Source organism: Helianthus annuus, chromosome 13, assembly GCF_002127325.2.
Source record: "Helianthus annuus cultivar XRQ/B chromosome 13, HanXRQr2.0-SUNRISE, whole genome shotgun sequence".
NCBI lineage: Eukaryota > Viridiplantae > Streptophyta > Magnoliopsida > Asterales > Asteraceae > Helianthus > Helianthus annuus.
Window position 1 is genome coordinate 63421747 of NC_035445.2, and position 25434 is coordinate 63447180.

The window sequence follows — 25434 nt, forward strand, 5'->3', positions numbered from 1 at the left end:
ATAGTGTTATGAAGTCTCTAGCAATCTCGTTTTCGTCTCATCCCGATGTTTCCGCCATCGGTTGGGGTGTGACAGATTGGTATCAGAGTCATAACTATAGGGAATTAGGAATAAGTAGAAATGTTTTGCCCTAGTCTATAGTTTTAGGAACTTTGTCTCTTATTTGTTGTTTAAAATTTACGCACTCTACCTTACATGCTTCCTAGCAATTCTTCTTGTTTGTTAAACGTATATGCATTTCCTAAGGCTAACATGAATGCACTTTTGATTATTTGAAGACTCTCATAACATAAACGAGACGACTTTACCAAAATAGGCGTGAAACCCACAATTTGGTAAACGATTCTCATTCTACCTTAAACTTAATGGTAATTTCCATTTCAACTCTAGTGGACCCTCGTCAAAGTGTCAAAAATTACATTTTAACCCGACGAGTACCAACTACATTTAAGGTACGAAATCGTCAAGTTAGGGGTGAAACCCGCATCTTGTCGATTAAGTCCTATTCCTCGATTTTTCAATCTCGCTAAAGTCCCGATTGTTTCAATCGATTAGAGACGTGTAGTAATTGGAAGGGTATGATACCGTTAATCGCTTCTCGATGAGAGTATCTACCCGATTGGAATAGTCGACGTTTCTCTACCCGAAACAATCCAATGTTTTATTGAGCCTCTCTTTTATGCCATCTCAATTTATATGTGATTTTATACTCGTTACTTCGTTCATTTCAAACTTTTTACACAATTCGCACGTTTGTCGCAATCAAAAACAATAATAATCTCTCGTGAACAAACTAAATTTACGATGCTTTCTTTATTCACATTATGCTATGTGAAATTCATGTTATGCTATGTGGAATCCATGATTATGCTATGTGATACAACTTGAACATTTTATGCTATGTGAAACAATTGAAACCCTTTTATGCTATGTGATTCATTTCATGAAAACGATTTTCTTAAACAAACATTATGATCAAGTCTCACCCTTTTCGTTCTTTTGAATCTTAGATATCTTCTCATCTCTCCAACTCGATTAAGAAGTCAAAGACCAGCTCTCAAAAGAAGATGATGGCATTCATGGCCAATCAGATTGCGCGTATCGTCCCTAAGATCGTCACTGAGATTCGAACTTCTGATACTCCAAACTCCTCCGTTGATTCAAATGTTGAAACACACAAGCCTGTGTAGTTTAACTACAAGCACTTTTCGTCTTGCAACCCCAAGCCATTCATTGGCAACGATGGAGTGACTGCTATGCTCGAATGGTTTGATAGCATAGAAGTCACGTTCATCAACAGTGAATGCCCCGAAGAGCTCAAAACGCGTAGTGCGACTGGGGTATTCCAAGCCCGAGCTCTCGAATGGTGAACAAACGAAATGAATCTTCGTTCTAACTTACCTTGGGAGGAGGTTAAGACACTAATGATGGAAGAATTTTGCCCCCGGCATGAGCAACAAAGGTTGGAAGAAGAATTCTGGGCTTATGCGGGGGGCAAGATTCTTCCATCATTAGTGTCTTAACTTCCTCCCAAGGTAAGGCATAAGCAACTTCGTTAGAACGAAGACTCCTTTCACTTGTTCACCATTCGAGAGCTCGGGCTTGGAATACCCCAGTCGCACTACACGTTTTGAGCTCTTCGGGGCATTCACTGTTGATGAACGTGACTTCTATGCTATCAAACCATTCGAGCATAGCAATCACTCCATCGTTGGCAGTGAATGGCTTGGGGTTGCAAGACAAAAAGTGCTTGTGGTTAAACGACACAGGCTTGCGTGTTTCAACCTTTGAATCTACGGGGGAGTTTGGAGTATCGGAAGTTCGAATCTCAGTGACGATCTTAGGGACGATACGCACAATCTGATTGGCCATGAATGCCATCATCTTCTTTTGAGAGCTGGTCTTTGACTTATTAATCGAGTTGGAGAGATGGGAAGACATCTAAGATTCAAAAGAACGAAAAGGGTGAGACTTGATCGTAATGTTTGTTTAAAAAAATCGTTTTCATGAAATGAATCACATAGCATAAAAGGGTTTCAATTGTTTCACATAGCATAAAATGTTCAAGTTGTATCACATAGCATAATCATGGATTCCACATAGCATAACATGAATTTCACATAGCATAACGTGAATAAAGAAAACATCGTAAACTTAGTTTGTTCACAAGGATTATTATTGTTTTTTTATTGCGAAAGGCGTGCGAATCGTGAATTCGGTTTTGAACTTAATTATTGTCACATAATGTTATGAAGCCCTTGAGCAATCTCGTTCGTCTCACTCCGATGTTTCCGTCATCGGTTGAGGTGTGACATATACTACACCTATAGCCTTATACGAAACCTATACTACACCTATAGCCCTATACAGCAGGACCTATACTACACTTATATGATACAATACTACACCTATAGCCTTATACGGAACCTATTGGCCTATTTGGGATCTATACTATACTTATTGCCCCATACAGGACCCATACTACCTAGAGTCTTATACCGGACATACACGATACTTTAGGGTAAGTACTCTAGCTCTGACCAACCACCATTCGCCAACTCAAAACGTACAACAAGTACTCATTTACAACGCCACAAACTTTTTTTTATATTCTCAAAATTAAATATCTTAAAACTTAAAATTAAATAACTTAAAACATTATATAAACTTATAACATTACACATAATTAAAACTTACATAAACCTAAATCATAAAAACGCAAGAATGTGCCACGCCGCTACATGGGTGAAATCCCTGTCAAAGTGGTGCTTGAGTAGCTCGTTCTCCACGAGCTCGTTCTTCGGGTTTGACACATTCAAGAATGTGGCATGTAATTGATTCACGATTCGGTTAATGTTACCCCTAACATAGGTTGCAAATAGCCCGTGCATCTGACCGTCTCGTATGACATTAGGTTTGGGTTTAAGCGCTAGATAAGATAACGTCAACGCAATATCTTCTTCTTTTGTCCACGGGTTTGCCAATCGATTGTGAATGTGAGATTGAAAACTGTTGGTGAATATGAATATAAAATATAGTGAATTTTGTGGTTTGGTTGTGTGGTATAGATAGTTTTACGTAGAGGTGAATAAATCATTAGAAATAATTTTTTTTAATTTATCAAATTGTCATAAAAAATCCTCTACATTTAATATTCACATTCACCAACCATTTTCAATCTTTCACGTTCACAATCCAATGACAGACGTTATCTTATGTAGCGGTCCAAAACAAACCCACATCTCCTAAGAGACGGTCCACCTATTGAAGCCGAATGCACGGGCTAGTTGCCACCTATGTGCATGACACGAACCAAACCACGAATAATTTGGATTTCCAATTAACCCGCATCCATTACCAAATTTCTAGAATCCATGCCACATTCTTGAATGTGCTTTCGGAGGACAAGCTTACTCAAGTTGCTTGTATCAACTACAAGCACCACTTCGATGAGGATTTAACCCACGTAGCCGCATTGCGCAATCTTGAGAACTATGTTTAAGTTATTTGATCTTAAATTTTACGATAATTAATTTTGAGAATATAATTAAAAAAATTAAAAAAAAGTTGTTTGTTGCTAGGGTAGTGGCCACAACCATTTACTAGTAAATGAATACTTTGTTCACTTTTTGAGTTAGCAAATGGTGGTTCGTCGGAGCTTAAGTACTTATCCTAAGTGCCCGATCCTCCCAAACATGTAAAACAAAGTAGCTGATTGTAAATTCTTTTAAGAAAAATAATTAAAGGATATTAGTAAATAAAAAAAACGTAAATTTAGTTGTCCCCTCAGAAATGACAGAAAAATGTTTCATCAATATCAGAATTAGCATGGTCAAATTCGTACATCATCGGGAACTAATCAATTTTGTAAAAAAAAAAAATTGTATGAACAAAAATCATAAATTTAAACCAAATGTGGGAAATTAAAACTAAAAAAGGCTCAGATAAAACACTAAACAATGTAATTCCTTGACCTTAAACAAATTAAGATCTCATAGAGCTGGGATTAGATAGTTTCATCATCATTGAACCAAAACACCAAATCAAAACAAAAATAAATAATCAAAATTAAAAGCTCAGATAAAATATGAACTAAATATAATCCACAACCTCAAACATATCAAGGTCTCAGAGTGAGCTGGGATGCAAGTTCCATCTTCATAGCAAAAATCAAATAACCAAAAACAAAACTAATTATAATTATAAATTTAAAAAATCATAACAAAAAAATAGCCGATCAGACTAGCTTTCTAGGCTGCATTATGCATCAAATCAAGCAATTAATCAACTGCTCTCAGAGCCCAGTGCAAACATCATCTCGAATTCCACAAAAAAAAAAAAAAAAAAGCTGAACAAATTTAATTTGTAAAGGATCCTCAGCGTAAATGCTTATAGTTGTCATCAAAATATGAAAATATCAGGTCTCAAAGATATCATGCCATCATCGGATCCATGAATAAAATAGAAAATACACATACGTAAAAGAGCAAGTGAATATAGCGGGGTTTTATTAGCTGCACCCGGAGATTAACAGAGGCGAAGCGACTCAACGCTCCCGCGATGAATTTACGCCTCTGATTTATTTAAATCGTTGGAAAAATCATTCCAGTGATAATTTCGTAATGATTTCTCACAAAGAGGCAAAATAAAACATTTGCGAAATGAAGACTAATTAAGGGATACCGATATCGACTTACGATGGATGTGTGTATGTTTGAGTGTGGAGGTAGGTTTTGCTGCTTCGGTTTATATAGCAGTTTTGTGGATTTGGGAATTAGGGTTTTGTATTGATGTAGATGAGCGTGTATTGATAATGTGGATTGGAGACCTGTGGCCCATTTCAAACCCACAATGAATGTTCTAGTCCATTCCGTTTCTTACACTTGGTGGGCCTCTACACTAACAAGTGATTTCTAGACAGTTGTTTAAATTTTTATTATTATTAGAGTAAATTATGATTTTGGTTTCTCTGGTTATATCACTTTTATCCTATTAGGCTAAAGAGAGATTTTTTAACATTTTGCACACTCAACGTCCTTTTATCTAACTATTTTGGCCACTTAGACTAACGTTATCCATAACCATGGTCATGTGCACCTCACATAATGTCCATTAAAGTCATTTTACGTATCTACCTTAATTTTTTCTTAAAAAAAAACCCAGCCTCTTATAATTCACTTCTTCTTCTTCATCTCTTCTAAAATCAACAAGTTTATGTGATCTATTACCATGAACGATTTAGCATATGAGATATGAGGCACAACCGGAGCTCTTACATTGCCGGAATATCCACAATCCACCGGCGGTTTTCCTTTCACGTTCATCTTATGTATTCTTGATTATCCCATAAATGCATTGATGAATTATATCTACAACTAAGCGATGTCTTTCTAGAACATCTTGGTAACAAATATGAGTTATAGGTGGGGATACCTTTAATTTATAGGATTAATATATGATGTTCATGGACATAACAATGTTTATAAAGCAACAATCTTTCCTCATAATGTTGGTCTTGGATTTATTAGGCAAGTACATGCACGGTACAAGTAACCAATGTTAATAACTTAAAATTATAATGATATATGGAGTACAACCCTAAAGTATCGTATATGTGTAGTATAGGTTCAATATAAGACTATAGGTGTAGTATAGGTCCCGTATAGGCCTATAGGTGTAGTATGGGTCTCGTGTAAGGCATTAAGTATAGTATAGATCCCAAATAGACCAATAGGTGTAGTATAGTACAATAAAGTATTAGATCATATAAGTGTAGTATATGTCCCGTACAGGGCTATAGGTGTAGTATAGGTCCCCGTATAGGGCTCATATAGGCATATGGGTGTGGTATAGGTCTCGTATAGGCTTATATGTGTAGTATAGGTCATGTATAAGCTTATAGGTGTAATATAGGTCTCGTATTGAGCTCGTATAGGCCTATGAGGGTTGTATATAGGTCAAGTATAGGCCTACATGTGTAGTATAAGATACTATACTATACTATGCCTATACGAGACTTATACTACAGAGTCACTACTATGATACTACACCCATACACCTATACAAGGCCTACATGTGTTGTATAGGTCCCATATAGGCTACAAGTGTAGCATAAGTCCCGTATAGGGCTCATATAGCCTATCCATGTCTTTGTCACCTCCTATTTTCAATTTCTACTCTGCAAAGTCACTATTACGATCGCCACTCACATTTTGAAATCACCACCACAACTACTCCGTTACTGTTATTGTATATCGTCGTATGCACCGCTGCAACCCGAAAAGCCCACCGGTCTGCTTTCTCCAAACAACCCATGTATTAAATGTGACAACCCGAACTTTCAAGGTTTGTGTCGTTTAGTTTTGTGGGCTAACATTTAATAATTCGCTCATTTCACGTCTTTGATATATTAAACCTTTGTTAAACGTTCCCTATAATTAACTGTCGGGTGTGATACGTACAAGATTGGTGTTAGCATCGGCTCACAATTGTCTTGTGTCTTACTTGAATTCCATTGGCCCAATCCCCATTCATTGTAGCCCAACAGACTTTATAGCTAGCAACCGGCCCACACGTTTTTCTTTGAAATACTAACCGACCCACTTGGCTGATGTTGGTTATATAACCTTTTGGTATTACCCTCTTTAAGATTATCATAATATCCCTTCACAACAAACCCTACACCGTTCTCCCTGATTGCACGAACTCAGCAGACCCCCCCCCCCCCAATTCGCAATATCATCTTATTCAACCAAGACGTCCGGTTAGTGAATTCCATCATGTTCGTTTAATGTTTGCTTAGAATTCAGTTTATGTTTGCTTAACGTTCAACTTGTGGCCTGATATGAATTAACTAAATTAATTGATTAGAGTGGTAATCGAAATTGTTTATGATGTAACAGTGGAATTATGTGATGCATGACTTCAAATTGTTGGTGCTAGATATGGCAACAAGTGTTGTAAATATAATATACGTGCATGTATTATTACTGAACTGAAATTCATGTGATATTATCGATTAGCGGCATCATGTCTGTTGTGGTTAGAAGCATAAAAGAAAATTTAAAGTGGCCCTTTAGATAAACACTAATTGATTTAGGTCCAATCAAATGTGGGAACTAATCGGTCCAATGGCATCCGGAAAACATAAACAGATGGCGGCCAAGTAACATTAAAACAAACAATAAATATAGTTGACTAGTATAAGGGGGCTGCCATAGGACCCCTTCTCAAATTCTGGCGGCGGCTACTGTTAGGTGAATGGCTGCATGTGTTGTAATGGGCATGTGATTTGATGAGTTAAGTTGAATGGCTCCATATGTAGATCATCTAGTGGACCAAGCAAGGGTCCAATAGGGGCGGCTTGTGTATGGGTAATAATTAATTATGTATGCTTAGTTAGTGGGTCATAATTGATGCTAAGTGTGTTAGTGGTTTACATGATATAAATACATGTTTTGATGGCTTAACCGATTACTTTGCAAAGTTAGAATAGTCCATGTTTACTTGTTGATAAATAATCATGAATAAATCGTTACGGGAACTGCTATGTCTTCGGTAAACCTGAATAAACATGATCGAAACTGGGTTGGGGAACTGAACAATGCAACCGAGTGGACTGGGCCAGATGGGCCAGCCAACTCCTTCAATATAATATACGGATTTGTGAACACACTGACTGAATGAAATTACTTGTTGTAGCTATTATGTTGTGTTGTATGGGTGTCTCTTATGTGAAGGCTGTAATGTTGCATGACTAAATGTTATAATATGCATGAAACTAAGTGGGTACTATTCGTGTGATATAAATATATTCAAGGAATACTTGGTTAAAGGTTTACAAAACTAATTGTTATCGGTAATCACGATAGGATTTGGTTGATCCACTTGGAATACGTAATTTAATCTACCGAGCAAACCCAAGGTGAGTTCATTGCATTTTCTCAAGCATGCGTCCCGGTGGTTTGGGACAACTGGTAAACATTTGGAAGGGAAACATTGGGTAAATAACTTAATCGGTTTTGGTTATTGCCTGGAGGGCAATGGGGGTGATTAGTTGATAGCGCTATTAGGTGGGAAACCTCACACCGGGCCGTAAGGACGGGCGTGAACTAATTATCTGGATAGGGCTATGGTTGTTAGAGGCACACTCCTCGGATACATATGGGCACTCTCCCTAGGGTATCTAACGAAGGCAACATAGCAAACGGTCGTTAAGGGGTACCCACTCCCCGGATACTTATGGGCACACTCCCTAGAGTATCTAACATGAGCAACATCGAAACGTCAAACAACATAACAACAAACAACACATCATTCTGCAAACTATTTTACTCACTTGATCGGTAACACAACTTGGTATACGAACACAAACCTTGAACTCACCAGCGTAGTCTGACACACTTGTTTACATGCTTGTAGGTAATTATTGAAGGAACTTGGGGAGCTTGCTGTCTGATGTTGCTGGAGTGGTTGTGGTCATAATAAACAGTTATTTGATTTGCTTTTGATACATTTACACACTTATACATTTATGCTGTCACACCCCAACCGATGGCGGAATCATCGGGGCGCGGCACTGAGCGAAACAGATTGTTCAGAAGTTTCCACAACAACTATCATACAATTCAGTTATATAACACGTCCCATACCGTGTCCCAAACAATAACCAGTTATCATAGAAAGCAACTAAACAATATGGGAACTGTTCCGACCACTCGGATACTTAATTATTACAGACCAAATGTAAATATTGTTTTAAGACCTCTAGACGACTACTGTGGATCTTACTGACTACAAGTGCCAGTGCAAGATCTACAGATAATTATGGCCCTGGAACAGGTACGTGGACACCGTCCTACGGACACAGACTCCTAGAAGTTTATTATTGTCTCGCTTCCCTAGCACGCTAGTAGCTTAAACACCTGTCACATACGTTAAAATAAAAGTCAATACATATAATGTAAAGGTGAGTACACAAGTTTGATATAGCATATAAAGTTCGGATAGTTTACGCATAACCAAGCACGTACACAAGGGCAAACGATGCACGTAAATTATCAACATGGGACCATCGATACCAACGACTTCGGGTTGACTGTCCGAGACAGTTCGCAATGCATGATTACCACCGTAATCCATGCAAGTAATTGTCCTTAGCAACCCCCGTGTGAACGGGTGCTGAGTCCAAACTATAGTACTATGTTGCTAAAGCAGGTAGATAGCACTCCACGTGTAAACATAATAAACAGCAATCATTTAGACAAGTAATACATGCAAATAGGTTAGCGTTCAAATAGTTGTGTTGATTGTGATTTTGATAGTTTACGTATGTAACACCCAAAAGTGCTAAAAGCAAAAAGGGATCGAGTATACTCACAGTGATTGATTGTGGATTGAAGGGAGCACTGAGAATAGGTTAGCCTGAATAGTTCGATAACACAACGATGAGTAACGCGGAAAAAGTAAACAAAGGGGAACTGGATCGGATAGGCCAATCGATCGGACAGCAGTTCGATCGAGTGGGCTGTTCGATTGGTTTGAAAGTCCGTTCGAATATCCATTCGATCGGCTGGCTGGCTCGATCGGCTGGTTCCTTCAAGTGGATTGTTTCTTCCTTTGATGTGAAGGATGTGTTTGTGTATGATGGTTTGTACTACCTTTCAAGTTGGTCGATCGAACTGCTGTTCGACCGGTTACCCCAACCGATCGGTTAGCACTTTGCTGCTTTCAAGTATGTCACTCGATCGGTTGGTATGTTCGATCGGGTGACATTCCAATGCTTTGAAAAGTCTAAGTGTTTTTAAAGTATAGTATCTCATGATCCGAGCAGTAATGATTACAATCGAATGGCGTAGCCGATTGAACAGTACCTCGTCAATACTACACTTTGTGAGTTGGTGAGTCTAAGTGCTGGTCGATCGGTTAGCCTAGTCGATCGGCTGGCATAGTCGTTCGGTTGGGCTGTTCGATCGAACAGCCTAGCCGTTCGGCCAGCTTCTCGATTTGGTTAACTTATCACCTAACACTTGGTTATTCCCGTTGTTTGTTGGTGTTTTAGAGATATTTTGACTACGAGTTGAATCACAAAACTGAAGTCCCTATTTAGCCTACTGACTTGAGCAGGAATCACCCAGACTCGGTCAGAGACGGTTTGGAACCCAAGTTTAAGTTTAACCCGGAATCGGTATATCTCTTGGTAGAACTCGAATCTTGAACCATGTGTTTGTTTAGGTTGATTTGTAAATCGGTTCAAGTCTCGTTTTCACCTTCTTGAGTGTAAAAGAGTTGAAAGATAGATGAAAACCCATCTTCCAATCCTTTTCCACCGTGAAATGTTAAGATCTATGGAAGATTTTAGGTTATTGATGTAGAAATCGGTCAGATCTAGCTTATTCATGGTTGAATGAAGTCAAGAACATGAAGTTCTTGATGAACACCAAGAACACCATGATGACATCACTCAAGAACACCTAGATCTTGGTGATTTCATGGATGAAAATCGGATTTTGAAAGATAGAAAGATGGAGAATCGATTAATGAACAAAAACGTACAGAGATTGGAGTGAAATACTTACCGGTTTGAGAGAAATCTTGGATTTAGTGAGAAAAAGTGGCTGGTCGGTCAGAGCTTTTCCAAAAGTGGAAAGCTTGACAAGGACAGCCCTATTTATAGGCTTCCAAAAGAGGAAAGGTCAGCTGATCGAGCAGCATTCCTGATCGAGCAGCTGTCCGATCGAACAGTCCTGTTCGATCGGCTAGCCTGTTCGATCAGGTTGCCCTGTTCGATCGGCTAGCCTGTTCGATCAGGTTGCCCTGTTCGAACGGCTTGCCTGATTTTGAGTGTTTCGCGACGATTTTCGATATTTCGAGTTCGATGAACGATAATTTGAGAATGATAGAATTCCTAATCAAATTACTTTTAGTCCTAACTACTATATCTAACATACAAGCATTCTTACAACTTGTTTCCAAAGTCGGTCTCGATTGAGTTTGATTCACCTTCGAGTCTTGATTGATTTGATTGATTCACCACACACTTTAACATAAAAGTAAACATGCACAAATAACACATAAGGCACACACACACACGTATAAAAAGTACTAAAATCCCCACACTTGAGTTTGATGATTGATTTGATTAGCTTGATTATTGATTGACTAGCTTTATTGCGTTGTTACTTCCTATCACACACAATCGGTCGTTGATTCACAGTTCGATTATCGGTCGAATTGGTTTAATTATACAACACTTACTCCAAATAATACGAAAATCAAAATGAAACTAAAATGAAATTAATCTTTATTAATCTTTAATTCCAATAACAGTCAACACTTGATCTTGACTTTGACTTTGGAAAACACGGGGTGTTACAGTCTCCCCTCCTTTAGGGAATTTCGTCCCGAAATTAGGCCGAGAACCGTACATCGCCGTGTGATTTTACCTATTTGATGCTTCAGATCTACCTGAATAACTGCGGGTACTTGGCCTTCATGTCACTTTCGAGTTCCCAAGTGAACTCCGCGCCTCGTTTGCCTTCCCATCGTACTTTTACAATAGGAATGCGAGAGCGTCTGAGTTGCTTGGTCTGTCGGTCCATGATTTCGACAGGCTTTTCCACGAAGTGTAGAGTCTCATTGACCTGAAGATCGTCGAGTGGTATTATAGAGTCGTGGTCGGCTACGCATTTTCGAAGGTTTGAAATATGGAAAGTCGGGTGGACATTGCTGAGTTCCTCCGGTAATTCGAGTTTGTAGGCAACTTTACCGATCCTTTCCAGAATCTTAAAAGGTCCAACAAATCGTGGCGCAAGTTTCCCTCTCTTGCCGAATCGAACTACTCCCTTCCAAGGCGATACCTTTAGGAGCACGTAGTCGCCAACTGCAAATTTGCGGGGCCTGCGTCGTTTATCGGCGTACATCTTTTGTCTATCCCGGGCCTTTACCAAATTTTCCCTTATTTGGTGGATCTTGTCAGTCGTTTCTTGTAGAATCTCGGGCCCAGTCAATTGTGAATGACCGACCTCGTGCCATACAATAGGCGAGCGACATCTCCTACCATACAGGGCTTCGAAAGGTGCCATTTCGATGCTGGAGTGATAGCTATTATTGTACGAAAATTCGACCAACGGTAGGTGTTTGCTCCAACTACCACCAAAATCAATAACACACGCACGGAGCATGTCTTCAATAGTACGAATCGTTCTTTCAGTCTGCCCGTCGGTTTGCGGGTGGAATGCGGTACTCAAATTCAGCGTCGTACCTAGAGCTGCTTGAAAAGTTTCCCACAATCTCGATGTAAACCGAGCATCGCGATCCGAAATGATGTCTCGAGGCGTACCATGATTCTTAATGATCTCGTCGGTGTAGATTTGGGCTAGTTTGGCCACCTTATAGTCTTCTCGTATTGGCAGAAAGTGGGCTGATTTGGTTAGACGGTCGACTATAACCCAAATACTGTCGTGACCTGATGGCGTGGTCGGAAGCTTAGTTATGAAATCCATAGCTATACTTTCCCACTTCCATACGGGTATCGGCGGTTGTTCGAGTAAGCCTGAGGGTCTTTGGTGTTCAGCCTTGACTCTTGCACAAGTTAAACAGCTACCAACATATAGAGCAATATCCCTTTTCATCCCAGGCCACCAGTACTTGTAGCGAAGGTCTTGGTACATTTTGTCCGCACCGGGATGAATGGAATATCGGGATTTGTGGGCTTCGTTCATGATAATCTTTCGCAAATCTGTCCTCCTCGGAACCCAGATTCGGTCCAGATAATAGAATATTCCGTTGGCTTTGCTCACAAGCTGAGTTCCATCGTGATAGATTCGCTCTTTCTTTAACGTACGCTCGTTAAAGCAAGCGTGTTGTGCTTCGCGGATGAGAGCTTCGAGGTTATACTGAGCCTGGATGTTTCGAACACCTATCACGTAATTCTTTCTGCTGAGGGCATCTGCAACTACATTCGCCTTGCCTGGGTGATAACGGATCTCACAGTCGTAGTCGTTGAGAAGTTCTACCCATCGGCGTTGACGCATATTGAGTTCCCTCTGGTTAAAGATATGTTGTAGGCTCTTGTGATCGGTGAAGATCGTACACTTTGTACCATACAGGTAGTGTCGCCAAATCTTTAAGGCAAAGACAACTGCGCCTAGCTCGAGGTCATGGGTTGTATAGTTCTTCTCGTGGATTTTGAGCTGTCGGGATGCGTAAGCTATAACCTTGTCCCGTTGCATGAGAACACAGCCTAGTCCAAGGTTTGAAGCATCACAATAGACCACGAAGTCATCGCTTCCGTCCGGCAGTGTAAGAACTGGTGCATGGCACAGCATGTGTTTGAGGGTTTGGAAAGCAGTCTCCTGTGCGGTTCCCCACACAAAAGGCTTGTCTTTGTGAGTAAGGGCGGTAAGCGGTACAGCAATCCTTGAGAATCCTTCGATGAATCTCCGATAGTAACCAGCTAATCCGAGAAAAGAGCGAACCTCTGACGGATTCCTTGGCGTAACCCATCCCTTGACTGCCTCAATCTTTGCAGGATCAACGTGTATACCCCGACTATTCACAATGTGACCCAGAAACTGAACCTCCTCCAACCAGAACTCACACTTGGAGAATTTGGCGTAGAGTTGGTTTCCCTGAAGCAACTCGAGAACCAATCGCAAATGCTGCGCATGTTCGGCCCTCGATCTGGAATAAATCAGGACATCGTCGATAAATACAATGACAAAACGGTCTAAGAATGGTTTACACACGCGATTCATCAGATCCATAAAGACCGCGGGTGCGTTGGTCAAACCAAAAGGCATGACAACAAATTCGTAGTGGCCGTATCGGGTTCGGAAAGCGGTTTTGGGGATGTCTTCCTCTTGAATCCGCAACTGATGGTAGCCTGAACGTAGATCAATCTTGGAGAAACACTGAGCACCTTGTAATTGGTCAAACAGGTCATCGATTCTTGGTAAGGGGTATCGGTTCTTGATGGTCAGCTTGTTCAATTCCCGGTAATCGATGCACATCCGGAACGACCCGTCCTTCTTCTTGACAAAAAGGACTGGCGCGCCCCATGGAGAAGTGCTCGGGCGAATGAAGCCTTTTTCAAGTAACTCTTGGAGTTGGTTCGAGAGTTCTCGCATCTCAGATGGAGCGAGTCGATACGGAGCTTTGGCTACCGGGTTGGCTCCTGGAATAAGGTCGATTCGAAAGTCGATATCACGACTTGGAGGTAATCCAGGAAGATCATCAGGGAACACCTGAGGAAATTCTCGGACAACAGGAACATCATTGACTTCAATTTTCTTTTTCTTGTCCGTCTCTGCTACAACAATGTTGGCCAAGAAGGCTCGATATTCCTTGCGGAGATATTTGCGAGCTTGAAGACAGGACATGAGCTTGAGATCTTTCGCAGTAGTTTCACCATAAACACATAGAACATCACCACTAGCTAGCACAAAACGAATCATCTTATCAGCACACACAACTTCAGCATGGTTTTCACGAAGAAAGTCCATGCCTACTATGACATCGAAACTCCCGAGTTGCATTGGAATGAGATTAATCGGGAATATATGATTGTTGAGCTTGAGAGTACAATCACGGAGCACAGAATTGACAGCAATGGTTCTTCCGGTAGCGACTTCTACTTCGAAGGGTGTCGAAAGATAAGAGCGCTTACGTCTAAGAAGCTTCTCAAATTCAAATGACACAAAGCAGTTATCGGCTCCAGTATCAAACAAACATGATGCATATATACCATTCACAAGGAACGTACCATTGACCACGTTGTTGTCAGCTTGAGCCTGGCGTGCGTTGATGTTGAAAGTTCTGGCGTGAGCGGCTTGTTGCTGAGGCTGTTGTTGTTGTTGCTGGGGTTGTTGAGCTTCTTGTTTCACCACCCTGTTCGGGCACCGGTTTGCGAAGTGGTTAGGGTCACCACATGCAAAGCAGGTCCGAACATTGTTTGTTGGGGCCTGTGCAGCTTGAGGAGCTTGAGGAGCTTGAGGAGCAGGGAGTAGAGCCTGGTTAACAGCAGCTTGAGCTTGAGCTTGACGGGGACCATAGCGACAACTCGCAGTGAAATGCCCGTAGACGTTACAGTGAGCGCAGAATCGGCAGGCCACACCCACCGGGTGATGGTAAGAACATGTAGCACAGAGTGGGTGGGGGCCGGTGTACGCACGCTTTGCTGGCGGCGCATTGATCACTGGCGCAGTGCGCTGTGGTTGTTGTTGTTGTGGCGGTACTGACTGAAGTGGGGTAGCATTGGTTGCAGCAGCGCAACTCTTCTTCTTTCTTCTCCTTGAGGACTTGGAGGCTTGAGCAGTAGGGTTGTCGGTTGATGCTGTGGTGACTTGATGCAGAGACTTGTTTGGCTTATCCCAGACACCAGCCTTAACTCGCTTGTCGTTAATCTCAGCGGCGAGTAGGTAGGTTTCCTCGATCGTTGCGGGTTTGGCGGCGTGAACAAAATCTGCGACACAATCCGGAAGAGCACGGATGTATTTCTTGATGGTCATGTCAGAAGTCTTGACCTGGTCTGGACAGATAATGCTCAGCTGCTTGAAACGGGCAGTGAGACCAGCGTTGTCGCCCTCCTTCTGCTTGATACTCCAGAACTCATCCTCCAACTTTTGGCGTTCGTGGGGAGGACAGAATTCGTCCATCATGATCGATTTCAACTCCTTCCATGTCAGCTCGTATGCAGCGTCGTTCCCGCGCTTGTTCCTTTCTGCGGTCCACCAGTCCAAAGCCCGCGACTGGAAGACACCGGTAGCATTGAGAGTACGGAGATGATCTGGGCATCCGCTTTGGCGAAGGGTAACTTCCACAGAGTCAAACCAATGAAACAGAGCCGTAGGGCCATCTTCACCGGTAAACTCTTTTGGCCCACATGCCTTGAATTGTTTGAAGCTAAAAGTAGCTTTGTTGGAGTCTTTGGGCGTGAGGGTTCGGGATTCCTCAGATGACTTGCTTGCGTTCTCGAATACTTCACTCACAGCCTTTGCTACTGTTTTAGAGAGGATAGCAGCAAAACGACGATCTCTCTTCTCCCGACGAGTAAGACGTTGACGAGGCCTTGATGATGACGACATGGTCTGCAATAGACATCGCCATAGGGCTCAACACAACGAATTCGAATCTCGCACGTCTTAGTTTACTAAAGCTCAGAATCACGTCGCATCTCACGTCACGTAACACATGTAAACACATAAACACATAATCACAAAGACACATAAGCACAGAAGCAACTCAAGCACAGAAGCAATTAAGCAAGTAGAGCACTTAATTTCCTAAACACGTACGAAATTTTATCACAGAAGCAGTCAGAAAACAGAAACCTATATCCACCTGTCGAGTATCGTTTGTTTTGCATATCGGATAGCATCACATTGTATCGTCTAACTTAGTCGTATAGCGTAGCCTAGCACACTGGTTTCGTTTAGATCACATCTCCAGAGATTTGAATCAAGATAGGATAGCAACAAAAGTCACGCCGATTGATAGCAAATGGAGTAACCCGCAAATTTTAAAACACGTAAACAGGTAAATCATATAAAATCAACAAAGCAACACTCAAATCGGAGATGGGATTGTCTGCGGCTACTAGACTTTGACTAACCATGGCAATTTAACTATTCACAGTTGACTTGTCGTCACTTTCGACTCTAGGGGACATGTTTCTGCCTCGATTCTTGGGCATTACGCATGCGCATTCTAGGTCATACTCGTGAGTTCAAGTCGTTGGAGTCCGTCAATTGCCTTGGCGAGATAAAGTAAAGTCGGAATAACTGCCAAGGTTAGGGTTTCACCCCTAGCTTAGCAATTTCTTCCTTGTTTTAAGAAAATTTAGAGGAAGTTTTCATCAATCCATGGGTTTCAGCCCCGAATTTGGTATAACTTTCCCCCCGTTTGATAGAAAAATCACACAAGATAATTAGCAAAATTTTGTATTTTCAGGCAGGAATTTGCGGATTTCACTCCTAATCCTGTCCAAATTACAAAATTTGGCTCGGAGTTCGGATGTAATGATAGAATAGAAGGAAACAACATAAATCAAGCACATAAACTTGGTCTCTTGGTTCCTAACTATAGTCTAGGTTTCTAAGACAGCGATCCGGACTAGATCGTGTCTAACCTAATTCCCTATAGTTATGGCTCTGATACCAATCTGTCACACCCCAACCGATGGCGGAATCATCGGGGCGCGGCACTGAGCGAAACAGATTGTTCAGAAGTTTCCACAACAACTATCATACAATTCAGTTATATAACACGTCCCATACCGTGTCCCAAACAATAACCAGTTATCATAGAAAGCAACTAAACAATATGGGAACTGTTCCGACCACTCGGATACTTAATTATTACAGACCAAATGTAAATATTGTTTTAAGACCTCTAGACGACTACTGTGGATCTTACTGACTACAAGTGCCAGTGCAAGATCTACAGATAATTATGGCCCTGGAACAGGTACGTGGACACCGTCCTACGGACACAGACTCCTAGAAGTTTATTATTGTCTCGCTTCCCTAGCACGCTAGTAGCTTAAACACCTGTCACATACGTTAAAATAAAAGTCAATACATATAATGTAAAGGTGAGTACACAAGTTTGATATAGCATATAAAGTTCGGATAGTTTACGCATAACCAAGCACGTACACAAGGGCAAACGATGCACGTAAATTATCAACATGGGACCATCGATACCAACGACTTCGGGTTGACTGTCCGAGACAGTTCGCAATGCATGATTACCACCGTAATCCATGCAAGTAATTGTCCTTAGCAACCCCCGTGTGAACGGGTGCTGAGTCCAAACTATAGTACTATGTTGCTAAAGCAGGTAGATAGCACTCCACGTGTAAACATAATAAACAGCAATCATTTAGACAAGTAATACATGCAAATAGGTTAGCGTTCAAATAGTTGTGTTGATTGTGATTTTGATAGTTTACGTATGTAACACCCAAAAGTGCTAAAAGCAAAAAGGGATCGAGTATACTCACAGTGATTGATTGTGGATTGAAGGGAGCACTGAGAATAGGTTAGCCTGAATAGTTCGATAACACAACGATGAGTAACGCGGAAAAAGTAAACAAAGGGGAACTGGATCGGATAGGCCAATCGATCGGACAGCAGTTCGATCGAGTGGGCTGTTCGATTGGTTTGAAAGTCCGTTCGAATATCCATTCGATCGGCTGGCTGGCTCGATCGGCTGGTTCCTTCAAGTGGATTGTTTCTTCCTTTGATGTGAAGGATGTGTTTGTGTATGATGGTTTGTACTACCTTTCAAGTTGGTCGATCGAACTGCTGTTCGACCGGTTACCCCAACCGATCGGTTAGCACTTTGCTGCTTTCAAGTATGTCACTCGATCGGTTGGTATGTTCGATCGGGTGACATTCCAATGCTTTGAAAAGTCTAAGTGTTTTTAAAGTATAGTATCTCATGATCCGAGCAGTAATGATTACAATCGAATGGCGTAGCCGATTGAACAGTACCTCGTCAATACTACACTTTGTGAGTTGGTGAGTCTAAGTGCTGGTCGATCGGTTAGCCTAGTCGATCGGCTGGCATAGTCGTTCGGTTGGGCTGTTCGATCGAACAGCCTAGCCGTTCGGCCAGCTTCTCGATTTGGTTAACTTATCACCTAACACTTGGTTATTCCCGTTGTTTGTTGGTGTTTTAGAGATATTTTGACTACGAGTTGAATCACAAAACTGAAGTCCCTATTTAGCCTACTGACTTGAGCAGGAATCACCCAGACTCGGTCAGAGACGGTTTGGAACCCAAGTTTAAGTTTAACCCGGAATCGGTATATCTCTTGGTAGAACTCGAATCTTGAACCATGTGTTTGTTTAGGTTGATTTGTAAATCGGTTCAAGTCTCGTTTTCACCTTCTTGAGTGTAAAAGAGTTGAAAGATAGATGAAAACCCATCTTCCAATCCTTTTCCACCGTGAAATGTTAAGATCTATGGAAGATTTTAGGTTATTGATGTAGAAATCGGTCAGATCTAGCTTATTCATGGTTGAATGAAGTCAAGAACATGAAGTTCTTGATGAACACCAAGAACACCATGATGACATCACTCAAGAACACCTAGATCTTGGTGATTTCATGGATGAAAATCGGATTTTGAAAGATAGAAAGATGGAGAATCGATTAATGAACAAAAACGTACAGAGATTGGAGTGAAATACTTACCGGTTTGAGAGAAATCTTGGATTTAGTGAGAAAAAGTGGCTGGTCGGTCAGAGCTTTTCCAAAAGTGGAAAGCTTGACAAGGACAGCCCTATTTATAGGCTTCCAAAAGAGGAAAGGTCAGCTGATCGAGCAGCATTCCTGATCGAGCAGCTGTCCGATCGAACAGTCCTGTTCGATCGGCTAGCCTGTTCGATCAGGTTGCCCTGTTCGATCGGCTAGCCTGTTCGATCAGGTTGCCCTGTTCGAACGGCTTGCCTGATTTTGAGTGTTTCGCGACGATTTTCGATATTTCGAGTTCGATGAACGATAATTTGAGAATGATAGAATTCCTAATCAAATTACTTTTAGTCCTAACTACTATATCTAACATACAAGCATTCTTACAACTTGTTTCCAAAGTCGGTCTCGATTGAGTTTGATTCACCTTCGAGTCTTGATTGATTTGATTGATTCACCACACACTTTAACATAAAAGTAAACATGCACAAATAACACATAAGGCACACACACACACGTATAAAAAGTACTAAAATCCCCACACTTGAGTTTGATGATTGATTTGATTAGCTTGATTATTGATTGACTAGCTTTATTGCGTTGTTACTTCCTATCACACACAATCGGTCGTTGATTCACAGTTCGATTATCGGTCGAATTGGTTTAATTATACAACACTTACTCCAAATAATACGAAAATCAAAATGAAACTAAAATGAAATTAATCTTTATTAATCTTTAATTCCAATAACAGTCAACACTTGATCTTGACTTTGACTTTGGAAAACACGGGGTGTTACATATGCTTCCGCTCAGTACTTTGGTTTTGGTTTAACTTTCAAACGATACATTTCTTTCAATTGGGTATTTTATTACATTATGACTTGTGTTTGATATGATTGGTGGCTCTTTGTTGGATCGTTACACCTCCTTTAGGGATACGCCCTAGGTGGTAATTTGGGGGTGTGACAGTTTGGTATCAGAGCCACTGGTTATAGAGAACTCGGTTTTAAAAAAAAAATGTTTTCATAAAACCAGACTATAACCGAATTGATCCAAACGATGACCATGACACTCAGCTTCAGACTGCAAGGTTCGTTCCTCCTTAGCTTATGCTCTATATGCCTAGTAAACGTAACTGTATTTATAGCATGCACGATATGACATGGTAGGCATCATGACACATTGAAAGTGTGACATAACACTTGCATCTAGTAAATTTTAATCTTGTTGGTAGTGCTTATTTTGTGTTGATTGGGGAGGGAGAAACTTCAAGCATAAGTTAAGAAGCATTGAGAGGAGCATGCAAACCACCTTATTATCATGGGTGCACACATAATAATAACGCGTGGTGCATGCAAATCCCAATGAGGCTTAACGAGTGTAAGAGGGGTTCTTCCCTGTTTGTGTATGAACCTGGTAGTTAATCGTTCTCAACGTGATAAACCTGAACACTTTCCTCGTTTTCGACCCGTGAATCAGTTCATTTCCATATATAGAAACATGAGTGGACGAGGAAACGGACGTAGCAACTATTGATTGAAACCTTGTGTGCTTACTCCTTCTGTCATTTTTTTTCTTTCCTTTCTGCGCTAATACCCTCTTTTGGAACGTTGTGAGTGTGCATCCTTTCGTTTAACTTGCGTTACGTCATCAACTCGACAGGTATGTCTACATCGTCTGCATCTTCCGACCAATCCCGGGCGCCAGGGAAGGCACCCGCTGATACTCATTCACCCCCGCGTCAGATGGAGACGCGTGCTGCTTATAGGAAGAGACTCGCACAGGGCGGGGAGTCTTCCTCCCGACCTATGCATGCACTACCAGTTAACTCCCTCAGCGCTCAGGCCGAGTCGGCTGTGAGTAAGGCCCTCCGAGATTATGCCCTGCCACACTAACTCTTGTCACCGATTTGCCGCTTTAAGAAAGGAAGATCGAGTGTCTTCCACTTATCCATGAATTTTCTGACTTGCCTCCTGAAGAGTGAGTTGGCTTACTTCCACACCGTTAGGCGGAATTTCAGATTGACCTTATGCAATTTCAGATTAGTTTGAACTTAAACCTAAACGTGTGTTAACCTTAGTAAGTAGGAACCTTTGTTATACGTAACTTTTGTTAAACGTTACATGTTAACATATTTGGGCCACCGCACTTGTTTTCTTTGAGTATTTGGGGCCACCACACATTAATGATCCAGCCCAGGTTATTTATGCATGCTATCCATTGCCCTTCGGCCCACCCATCCCCCTTTCATTAGCTTGGCCCAACATTAACCCTTTTTGTATACGTATACTAACTATGTATTGATATTTAATAATCCCTAATTTACCAAAACAAACTCTATCTTTCTCAATCCTGGTCGGTAGCCTCATCTCTCTCGAAACCCCCCCCCCCTGAGGTCGACGACAATATTAAGAAAAGCCAGCCTAGTCGCAATCCTTCCTTGCGTGTTAACAGGTCGCCGTGTGTCGTTTGTCGGGTTAGTGTTCCATCATAGTTAACTATTATTGATTGACGCATGATATGTGTATTTAATTGTGTTATACATGGTGTATGCGTGATTTGTGTTCTGTTATCATGTGAGTATGTCGCTTGATGAATGAGAACCATGATGTTTTAGGGCATAGAACTCAGTAATTATAAGATGTTATTGTGTGACTGGTTTTGGTTAGTAATTCTTGATTCTTGCCTGCAATATTCATCGTTGTATGGTATTGTTCATATGTGATATTGAAGGTGTGATTTTCATATATGATTGATTAATCGTGTGATAATATGTGAATCCTTGTGCATTGATTGAATAGGGTTAGTTGTCGTGGTTAATAATCTGATTTCTTGATCTTGCTTTATATGCATATCATGTTCCGATAACCCTTGCGTGATCTTGTTGTATATGTGCTTTGAAACCACCCACAGCCATGAGGAATTTATAAGATGATCTTATGTGATATGATGACTGATCTAATGTGTCATGCGTATGGAATTGGTGTAACTGGTCTTGTGAGGAACCGGTTAGAGTATATGCGAAAGTAAATGGTGATCTTAAGTTTGGTTCGTGAATGATAAGATAGTTGTTTTGATACTGGATGTTATGATCGTATGCTTGGTATAATAAACATAAATCCCTTAGGTTTGCTAAATACTATCACAGCTGCGTCGTAGGATTTTCGAGGGTTTCGCAACTTCAGCCTCCTTAGCATAGCGGGGAGCTGTGAATCCCTGAGTAATAAGACCGATCACAAGGGTTTTCAGTGCGCCCTTGTTTCAATAGAGCTAACCATGTGAAGGCATCGCTAGAATGGAACTTCCGAACGAACACGGGATTAGGAAAACTATACCCACGCATCCCTGTAAACGAACCTTATCACTTGCACTTGTCATCGCCGCTAGAAGTGAAGCAGTCACAGTTACACGCGTATGTCGTTTTGCAACACTAACCTTTACCCACCAAACTCTGTTTTGGACAAATGATACACTCGCGCGACCGCAATGTAACGAACCTCCCTGTTGTGCCATGCCGCCATGCACCACTACTGGAAATTTCTTCTTGACAACAAATTTGCTGGCCAAATCCTTCGGACGTTTAAGGGACCCCTGTTTCGCTCGAATCTTTGATTGGCAACTGATATAACAACACGCTAACCACCATACCATGATTTCCACCGATCACAAGATTAGCCCCCCAGGCGTTGTAAAGTATCTATAAATCGAGTTCGTCGGAACTCACTTCAAGCCATTGTTTTAGATCAATTTTCGGGACGAAAATTCTTTCAAGTAGGGGATGATGTGACACCCCGCGAAAACGCTTAACAAAACTAGCTTCTTCAGTGACTGGTTGCTAAATTTCGGGACGAAATTTCTTTCAAGTTGGGGATGATGTGACAACCCGAACTTTCAAGGTTTGTGTCGTTTAGTTTTGTGGGCTAACATTTAATAATTCGCTCATTTCACGTCTTTGATATATTAAACCTTTGTTAAACGTTCCCTATAATTAACTGTCGGGTGTGATACGTACAAGATTGATGTTAGCATCGGCTCACAATTGTCTTGTGTCTTACTTGAATTCCATTGGCCCAATCCCCATTCATTGTAGCCCAACAGACTTTATAGCTAGCAACCGGCCCACACGTTTTTCTTTGAAATACTAACCGACCCACTTGGCTGATGTTGGTTATATAACCTTTTGGTATTACCCTCTTTAAGATTATCATAATATCCCTTCACAACAAACCCTACACCGTTCTCCCTGATTGCACGAACTCAGCAGACCCCCCCCCCCAATTCGCAATATCATCTTATTCAACCAAGACGTCCGGTTAGTGAATTCCATCATGTTCGTTTAATGTTTGCTTAGAATTCAGTTTATGTTTGCTTAACGTTCAACTTGTGGCCTGATATGAATTAACTAAATTAATTGATTAGAGTGGTAATCGAAATTGTTTATGATGTAACAGTGGAATTATGTGATGCATGACTTCAAATTGTTGGTGCTAGATATGGCAACAAGTGTTGTAAATATAATATACGTGCATGTATTATTACTGAACTGAAATTCATGTGATATTATCGATTAGCGGCATCATGTCTGTTGTGGTTAGAAGCATAAAAGAAAATTTAAAGTGGCCCTTTAGATAAACACTAATTGATTTAGGTCCAATCAAATGTGGGAACTAATCGGTCCAATGGCATCCGGAAAACATAAACAGATGGCGGCCAAGTAACATTAAAACAAACAATAAATATAGTTGACTAGTATAAGGGGGCTGCCATAGGACCCCTTCTCAAATTCTGGCGGCGGCTACTGTTAGGTGAATGGCTGCATGTGTTGTAATGGGCATGTGATTTGATGAGTTAAGTTGAATGGCTCCATATGTAGATCATCTAGTGGACCAAGCAAGGGTCCAATAGGGGCGGCTTGTGTATGGGTAATAATTAATTATGTATGCTTAGTTAGTGGGTCATAATTGATGCTAAGTGTGTTAGTGGTTTACATGATATAAATACATGTTTTGATGGCTTAACCGATTACTTTGCAAAGTTAGAATAGTCCATGTTTACTTGTTGATAAATAATCATGAATAAATCGTTACGGGAACTGCTATGTCTTCGGTAAACCTGAATAAACATGATCGAAACTGGGTTGGGGAACTGAACAATGCAACCGAGTGGACTGGGCCAGATGGGCCAGCCAACTCCTTCAATATAATATACGGATTTGTGAACACACTGACTGAATGAAATTACTTGTTGTAGCTATTATGTTGTGTTGTATGGGTGTCTCTTATGTGAAGGCTGTAATGTTGCATGACTAAATGTTATAATATGCATGAAACTAAGTGGGTACTATTCGTGTGATATAAATATATTCAAGGAATACTTGGTTAAAGGTTTACAAAACTAATTGTTATCGGTAATCACGATAGGATTTGGTTGATCCACTTGGAATACGTAATTTAATCTACCGAGCAAACCCAAGGTGAGTTCATTGCATTTTCTCAAGCATGCGTCCCGGTGGTTTGGGACAACTGGTAAACATTTGGAAGGGAAACATTGGGTAAATAACTTAATCGGTTTTGGTTATTGCCTGGAGGGCAATGGGGGTGATTAGTTGATAGCGCTATTAGGTGGGAAACCTCACACCGGGCCGTAAGGACGGGCGTGAACTAATTATCTGGATAGGGCTATGGTTGTTAGAGGCACACTCCTCGGATACATATGGGCACTCTCCCTAGGGTATCTAACGAAGGCAACATAGCAAACGGTCGTTAAGGGGTACCCACTCCCCGGATACTTATGGGCACACTCCCTAGAGTATCTAACATGAGCAACATCGAAACGTCAAACAACATAACAACAAACAACACATCATTCTGCAAACTATTTTACTCACTTGATCGGTAACACAACTTGGTATACGAACACAAACCTTGAACTCACCAGCGTAGTCTGACACACTTGTTTACATGCTTGTAGGTAATTATTGAAGGAACTTGGGGAGCTTGCTGTCTGATGCTGCTGGAGTGGTTGTGGTCATAATAAACAGTTATTTGATTTGCTTTTGATACATTTACACACTTATACATTTATGCTTCCGCTCAGTACTTTGGTTTTGGTTTAACTTTCAAACGATACATTTCTTTCAATTGGGTATTTTATTACATTATGACTTGTGTTTGATATGATTGGTGGCTCTTTGTTGGATCGTTACACCTTCTTTAGGGATACGCCCTAGGTG

General features: G+C 41.1%; 4 non-coding genes across 4 annotated transcripts; all 4 read right to left on the minus strand.

Moving 5' to 3' along the window:
- Nucleotides 1–3779: 3779 nt before the first annotated feature.
- On the minus strand, nt 3780–3856 carry LOC118486222. The gene has a single exon (XR_004878075.1). It is a non-coding gene; the product is annotated as a small nucleolar RNA snoR53Y (small nucleolar RNA).
- Nucleotides 3857–3932: 76 nt separating this feature from the next.
- On the minus strand, nt 3933–4030 carry LOC118486221. The gene has a single exon (XR_004878074.1). It is a non-coding gene; the product is annotated as a small nucleolar RNA snoR69Y (small nucleolar RNA).
- A 204-nt stretch (nt 4031–4234) lies between these two features.
- LOC118486226 lies at nt 4235–4321 on the minus strand. The gene has a single exon (XR_004878079.1). It is a non-coding gene; the product is annotated as a small nucleolar RNA snoR118 (small nucleolar RNA).
- Nucleotides 4322–4372: 51 nt separating this feature from the next.
- On the minus strand, nt 4373–4449 carry LOC118486208. The gene has a single exon (XR_004878062.1). It is a non-coding gene; the product is annotated as a small nucleolar RNA R66 (small nucleolar RNA).
- Nucleotides 4450–25434: the final 20985 nt, after the last annotated feature.